This window comes from Salvelinus sp. IW2-2015, linkage group LG18 (assembly GCF_002910315.2).
Source record: "Salvelinus sp. IW2-2015 linkage group LG18, ASM291031v2, whole genome shotgun sequence".
Lineage (NCBI taxonomy): Eukaryota > Metazoa > Chordata > Actinopteri > Salmoniformes > Salmonidae > Salvelinus > Salvelinus sp. IW2-2015.
In genome coordinates, this window is record NC_036858.1 from 14,454,965 (window position 1) to 14,463,277 (window position 8,313).

Consider the following 8,313-nt stretch of genomic DNA (forward strand, 5'->3'; position numbering starts at 1 on the left):
AGCGGAGAAGTTGAGCCTCACACTTTAACAACCTGTCTGTACATTATGCCCTGAATCTATCCTACCATGCCCAGAAATCTGCTCCTTTTATTCTCTGTCACCAACACACTAGCTGACCAGTTTTGATAGCCTTTAGCCGTACCTTCATCCTAATCCTCTTCTGTTCCTCGGGTGATGTGGAGGTTAACCCAGGCCCTGCGTGTCCCCAGGCGCTCATTTGTTGACTTCTGTAACCGTAAAAGCCTTGGTTTCATGCATGTTAACATCAGAAGCCTCCTCCCTAAGTTTGTTTTACTCACTGCTTTAGCACACTCTGCCAACCCTGATGTCATTGCCGTGTCTGAATCCTGGTTTAGGAAGGCCACCAAAAATTCTGAGATTTCCATCCCCAACTACAACATTTTCCATCTAGATAGACCTGCCAAAGGGGGAGGAGTTGCAATCTACTGCAGAGATAGCCTGCAAAGTTCTGTCATACTTTCCAGGTCTATGCCCAAACAGTTCGAACTTCTAATTTTAATAATTAATCTCTCCAGAAATAAGTCTCTCACTGTTGCCTCCTGTTATAGACCCCCCTCAGCTCCCAGCTGTGCCCTGGATACCATATGTGAATTGATTGCCCCCCATCTATCTTCAGAGTTCGTTCTGTTAGGTGACCTAAACTGGGATATGCTTAACACCCCGGCAGTCCTATAATCTAAGCTAGATGCACTCAATCTCAGACAAATGATCAAGGAACCCACCAGGCTCAACCCTAAATCCAGAAACATGGGCACCCTCATAGATATTATCTTGACCACCTTGCCTTCCAAATACACATCTGCTGTTTTCAATCAGGATCTCAGCGATCACTGCCTCATTACCTGCATCCGCTATGGGTCCGTGGTCAAACGACCACCCCTCATCACTGTCAAACGCTCCCTAAAACACTTCAGCGAGCAGGCCTTTCTAATCGACCTGGCCCAGGTATCCTGGAAGGATATTGACCTCATCCCCAGTAGAGGATGCCTGGTTGTTCTTTAAAAGTGCTTTCCTCACCATCTTAAATAAGCATACCCCTTTCAAAAAATMTAGAACTAAGAACAGATATAGCCCTAGGTTCACTCCAGACCTGACCGCCCTCGACCAGCACAAAAACATCCTGTGGCGGACTGCACTAGCATCGAATAGTCCCCGCGATATGCAACTTTTCAGGGAAGTCAGGAACCAATACATGCAGTCAGTTAGGATAGCAAAGGCTAGCTTTTTCAAAACTCCAAAACTAACTCCAAAAAGTTTTGGGACACTGTAAAGTCCATGGAGAATGAGACCACCACCACCCAGCTGCCCACTGCACTGAGGCTAGGAAACACTGTCACCACCGATAAATCCATGATAATCGAGAATTTCAATAAGCATACGGCTGGCCATGCTTTCCTCCTGGCTACACCAACCCCGGCCAACAGCTCCACACTCCCCGCAGCTACTTGCCCAAACCTCCCCAGCTTCTCCTTCACCAAAATCCAGATAGCAGATGTTCTGAAAGAGCTGCAAAACCTGGACCCGTACAAATCAGCTGGGCTAGACAATCTGGACCCTCTCTTTCTAAAATTATCCGCCGCCATTGTTGCAACCCCTATTACCAGTCTGTTCAACCTCTCTTTCGTATCGTCTGAGATCCCTAAWGATTGGAATGCTGCCGCGGTCATCCCCCTCTTCAAAGGGGGTGACACTCTAGACCCAAACTGTTACAGACCTATATCCATCCTGCCCTGCCTTTCTAAAGTCTTCGAAAACTAAGTTAATAAACAGATCACTAACCATTTCAAATCCCACCGTACCTTCTCCGCTGTGCAATCTGGTTTTCGAGGTAAGGCGGGTGCACCTCAGCCATGCTCAAGGTACTAAATGATATCATAACCGCCATCGATAAAAGACAGTACTGTGCAGCCGTCTTCATCGACCTGGCCAAGGCTTTCGACTCGGTCAATCACCGTATTCTCATCGGCAGACTCAACAGCCTTGGTTTCTCAAATGACTGCCTTGCCTGGTTCACCAACTACTTCTCAGATAGAGTTCAGTGTCAAATCGGAAGACCTGTTGTCCGGACCTCTGGCAGTCTCTATGGGGTACCACAGGGTTCAATTCTCAGGGTTCAATTCTCTTTTCTCTGTATATATCAACGATGTCGCTCTTGCTGATCCACCTCTAGGCAGACGACACCATTCTGTATACATCTGGCCCTTCTTTGGACACTGTGTTAACAAACCTCCAAATGAGCTTCAATGCCATACAACACTCCTTCCGTGGCCTCCAACTGCTGTTAAACGCTAGTAAAACTAAATGCATGCTTTTCAACCGATCGCTGCCCGCACCCGCCCGCCCGACTAGCATCACTACTCTGGACGGTTCTGACTTAGAATATGTGGACAACTACAAATACCTAAGTGTCTGGCTAGACTGTAAACTCTCCTTCCAGACTCATATTAAACATCTCCAATTCAAAATTAAATCTAAAATCGGCTTCCTATTTCGTAACAAAGCCTCCTTCACTCACGCCACTAAACATACCCTCGTAAAACTGACTATCCTACCGATATTCGACTTTGGCGATGTCATTTACAAAATAGCCTCCAACACTCTACTCAGCAAACTGGATGCAGTTTATCACAGTGGCATCCATTTTGTCACCAAAGCCCCATATACCACCCACCACTGCGACCTGTATGCTCTCGTCGGCTGGCCCTCGCTACATATTCGTCGCCAGACCCACTGGCTCCAGGTCATCTATAAGTCTGTGCTAGGTAAAGCTCTGCCTTATCTCAGCTCACTGGTCACGATAACAACACCCACCCGTAGCACGCGCTCCAGCAGGTATATCTCACTGGTCATCCCCAAAGCCAACACCTGCMTTGGCCGCCTTTCCTTCCAGTTCTCTGCTGCCAATGACTAGAACGAATTGCAAAAATCGCTGAAGTTGGAGACTTATATCTCCCTCACTAACTTTAAGCATCAGCTATCTGAGCAGCTAAACGATCGCTGCAGCTGTACATAGCCCATCTGTAAATAGCCCATCCAATCTACCTACCTCACCCCCATATTGTTTTTATTTACTTTTTTGCTCTTTTGTACACCAGTATTTCTACTTGCACATCATCATCTGCACATCTATCACTCCAGCGTTCATTTTCTAAAATTGTAATTACTTCGCTACTATGGCCTATTTATTGCCTTACCTCCTCACGCCATTTGCACACACTCTATATAGACTTATTTATTTATTTTCTATTGTGTTATTGACTGTACATTTGTTTATTCCATGTGTAACTCTGTGTTGTTGTTTGTGTCGCACTGCTTTGCTTTATCTTGGCCAGGTCGCAGTTGTAAATGAGAACTTGTTCTCAACTGGCCTACCTGGATAAATAAATGTGGGGGGGAAATATATATATATTCTTAGTTGTTGTMTAAATTGACCCACTATGCGGTTTACTTTATGCATCTACATCATACCACTGAGCCTACCTTTAATTCCACCCTCCTTTCTCCTTAGAATGCATATGTGGAGAGCGTATGGAAATTGCATGCTTAGCCTAAACCCATAAGCTTACATTCAAGACTGCATAACTTTTAACATTTGAAATGAAATAGCACTAGTCCAGAAATATTCGCATGGCTTTGTGAATCCTAACCAGTTACTGGTGTCACTGTTTTTTATTAACGCAACGAAGTAGGCCTACTTTGCAAAGGGCCAGCTGGCATGACGTGAGCTTGTTACAATCTTATGATCCACAGCGAGCAAAGAGAAGTAAGTAAGTAAGTGTAAGTAGGTTGACGGTATTGAAATGCCATTAACCTGCTGTTCATACACACCCAGTGAGTAATGGGTACTCACCAAGGGTACTCACCCAGCCACCCAATTCATAGGCTGTTCTCTCTGCTACCGCACGGCAAGTGGTACTGATGCACCATGTCTGGAACCAACAGGACCTTGAACAGCTTCTACCTCCAAGCCATAAGACTGTTATATATACACTCTCAACAAAAAATATGCCTGATGCGGAGGTCCTCGGCTGGCGTGGTTACACGTGGTCTGCGGTTGTGAAGCCGGTTGGACATACTGCTTAATTCTCTAAAACTACATTGGAGGTGGCTTATGGTAGAGAAATGAACATTCAATTCTCTGGCAACAGCTCTGGTGGACATTACTGCAGTCAGCATGCCAGTTCCACACTCCCTCAAAACTTGAGACATATGTGACATTGTGTTGTGTGACAAAACAGCATATTTTAAAGTGGCCTTTTACTGTCCCCAGCACAAGGTGGCCCTGTGAAATAATCATGCTGTTTAAATCAGCTTCTTGATATGCCACACCCGTCAGGTGGATGGGACCAACACTTTACATGTTGCGTTTATATTTTTGTTCAGTGTAGTTACCTGATATCTGAGTTACAGTGACTAACAAAATCAATGGGGGCCCCCCTCGAGGTCAGGGCCCCCGGGCAAGGGCGGTATTCAGCCCTGATTACTACAAGTTTAGATAACAGGCTAGACTAATTTACCAATCTAGCGGGTTGGGAATTGTCTGAGCTGATAAACTCCAGATCTGATGATGCTCTTGCACTTTGGGCCAAACAAACATGAGCAACACAATTAAAGTGGGATCACTCTCTGGGGCTGACTCTTCCTGCACAGGGCTGATGGATGACATTTCTAATGCTGCATAATGATTTCCAGAGGATAGTTCCTTTGGACATGGATTAGTCTCTTAGTCACACAGATTATTCACACGACACTAGGAAACATAATCCCTTAATTTTGCACTTAAAAATATCCTTGATTTTCCCCTTAATGGTTGCATTTTGGCATTAATGGAAATTAAGGTGGAATGTGCATGCTAGAAGCAGTTTTTAAGGGGTAAAACCCTTAATACCATTTCAGTACCCCTGAATTTGTGCCTTAGCTTGTCCTTAATTGATCAAATGTGCAAAATCTGTTTTTTTTAAACTATCGCACCTTACAACATCCCTTAAACAGGGTTTTACAGGGTATTTAAGGGTTAAAATGCCACGGAAACCATAGGTATTAATGTATGTTTTGCTCCTTAGACTCTGTAAACCCTGATCTCCATTTTTATGGAATGGTCTGCCTACCCATGTGAGAGACGCAGACTCAGTCTCAACCTTTAAGTCTTTATTGAAGACTCATCTCTTCAGTAGGTCCTATGATTGAGTGTAGTCTGGCCCAGGAGTGTGAAGGTGAACGGAAAGGCTCTGGAGCAACGAACCGCCCTTGCTGTCTCTGCCTGGCCGGTTCCCCTCTCTCCACTGGGATTCTCTGCCTCTAACCCTATTACCAGGGGCTGAGTCACTGGCTTACTGGTGCTCTTTCATGCCGTCCCTAGGAGGGGTGCGTCACTGAGTGGGTTGAGCACTGACGTGATCTTCCTGTCTGGGTTGGCGCCCCCCCTTGGGTTGTGCCGTGGCGGAGATCTTTGTGGGCTATACTCGGCCTTGTCTCAGTATGGTAAGTTGGTGGTTGAAGATATCCCTCTAGTGGTGTGGGGGCTGTGTCCTTGGCAAATGGGTGGGGTTATATCCTTCCTGTTTGGCCCTGTCCGGGGGTATCATCAAATGGGGCCACAGTGTCTCCTGACCCCTCCTGTCTCAGCCTCCAGTATTTATGCTGCATTAGTTTGTGTCGGGGGGCTAGGGTCAGTTGTTATATCTGGAGTACTTCTGTCTTATCCGGTGTCCTGTGTGAATTTAAATATGCTCTCTCTAATTCTCTCTTTCTTTCTCTCTCTCGGAGGACCTGAGCCCTAAGACCATGCCTCAGGACGACCTGACATGATGACTCCTTGCTGTCCCCAGTCCACCTGGCCGTGCTGCTGCTCCAGTTTCAACTGTTCTGCCTGCGGCTATGGAACCCTGACCTGTTCACCGGATGTGCTACCTGTCCCAGACCTGCTGTTCTCAACTCTCTAGAGACCGCAGGAGCAGTAGAGATACTCTTAATGATTGGCTATGAAAAGCCAACTGACATTACTCCTGAGGTGCTGCACCCTCGACAACTACTGTGATTATTATTATTTGACCAGTCTGGTCATTTATGAACATTTGAACTTCTTGGCCATGTTCTGTTATAATCTCCACCCGGCACAGCCAGAAGAGGACTGGCCACCCCTCATAGCCTGGTTCCTCTCTAGGTTTCTTCCTAGGTTTTGGCATTTCTATGGAGTTTTTCCTAGCCACCGTGCTTCTACACCTGCATTGCTTGCTGTTTGGGGTTTTAGACTGAGTTTCTGTACAGCACTTTGAGATATCAGCTGATGTACGAAGGGCATATAAATACATTTGATTTGAAATCAATTTGATTAAGCGCTGTTGTACAGGGTTTTCAGGGGTTTAAACCCCACAAATCATGCATATTTCACCTTAATTCCTTAATTGAAACCATTAAAGAGGAAAAAATCAAGGCTATTTTAAAATGCAATATGGGTATGTACACATGCGGAAGTTTTCCAAGTACAGTAAGGTGCTCTGAATTAAAATACATGGAATGACCCTGGAGAAACACCAAACTCAATTCACTTTAAAGAAGTTAAAAAACAGTCATACTCTATCATTGTCACGCCCTGGCCTTAGTTATCTTTGTTTTTCTTTATTATTTTAGTTAGGTCAGGGTGTGACATGGGTATGTATGTGTTTTTGTATTGTCTAGGGGGTTTGTATGTTTAAATGGGGCAGTGTCTTGCATAGGGGTTTGTATGTCTATGGCTGCCTAGATTGGTCTCAATTAGAGGCAGCTGTTGTTCATTTGTCTCTGATTGAGAGCTATATTTAGGCAGCCATATTCATTGAGTTTTCGTGGGTAATTGTCTATGTCTATTTTGCATGTGTGCACGTAGGTTTGTAGCTTCACGGTCGTTTTTTGTTATATTTGTAAAAGTGTTTGTTTCGTCTTCGTTATATTAAAAGAGATGTATTCGTATCACGCTGCGCCTTGGTCCTCTCTTCCACAGAAAGACGATCGTGACAATCATTTAGATTCTAAGAAAATGAAAGACAGTCTCAAATTGAATTCATCAGAATTTATTTAGCAGGTGAAGACCTTATTAATTATTTTTTATTTTGCGGCTTCCCTGAAATGGGCTTAAATTCTCTCTCTGACCTCACCCCCCCCTCTCTCTATCCCCTCACTCTCATCTTCCATTCTCTCTCTCTACTCTCGTCTTTACCTCCCTCCCTCCCCCTCCTCTCTTTCCCTCTCCTCCTTCTCTCTTCCACTCCCTTTCCTCTTCTTTCAGGGCGCACACAAGTGCTTTTCCACCACAGATACTGGCCCTCCTTTAAAACTGACACATAACACAGATGAAGCGGTTGCATTAAAATATGTAGTCTTGTTCACATTGCTTTACAACTGTTAGATGTATAATGAAATGTAATTATTTTAATAACCCCAAAAAGTGCTGACTTGGTCTTGACAAATGGCAGTCGATACTGTATATTGTATAAGATACTGGTAGGTAAAGGTCTGGGTACCAAACTTCCTTCATATTTACCCCTGAAACCTGGGGTGACATTAATTAGCCTCAGCTTTGTGGTGTTGTCTTTAGCTGTGTATGAAACAAAAGGAAAATGTACTGGAAATGATTTTAACAGGTTGCTTTAAGTAGACCCAGTGTTTATTCCAAACTTATTTGGTAGCGGCGGTCCGCCAATGCTATATATGCGCCGCCACAGCATAAAAAATATTTTATAGGCTACATCTTGAAATGAGATTTGCTCCATTATTTTCCTATCGTTCATTTCCAAGAGAAAGGCTCATATGTATTATTAAAACGAAGAGATTGTAACCTTTCCAAAAGCGTCTCAGTTTTCTTTCAACTTCCAACAATGAATGAAATACGACCTGTTAAAGTCACCAAGGTCTGTGCACTGTGCGCAGAGAAAAGCGTTTCTCATGTTCATTGGCAGATATGCGGTTCAATGAGAGAACGCCTGCTTTTCTCTACTCTTGAATGCATTGTTTTCCTTTCTCTCACATTTGTTTATGAAAACTGCAACAAAGAAATCCTGGAGGAAACACTGAGTAGACCTGCGCAGTAGATGTTTGTTCATCTAAGCAGAAGAAACTAAATGTGAAAAAGACCACTTACTTTTAGTGATGATGCCCCATCCCATAATTCTCCCATATGTTTTCAAGATTTTGGCAGTTCTGTTAAGATTAACATACATTTCAGAACAATTTAAAGGGAATTTGATTAAAACACTAACACATTGTTTAACAAAGCAATAACTCTTTATTACCATAAAGAGGGTATGCTATATCATG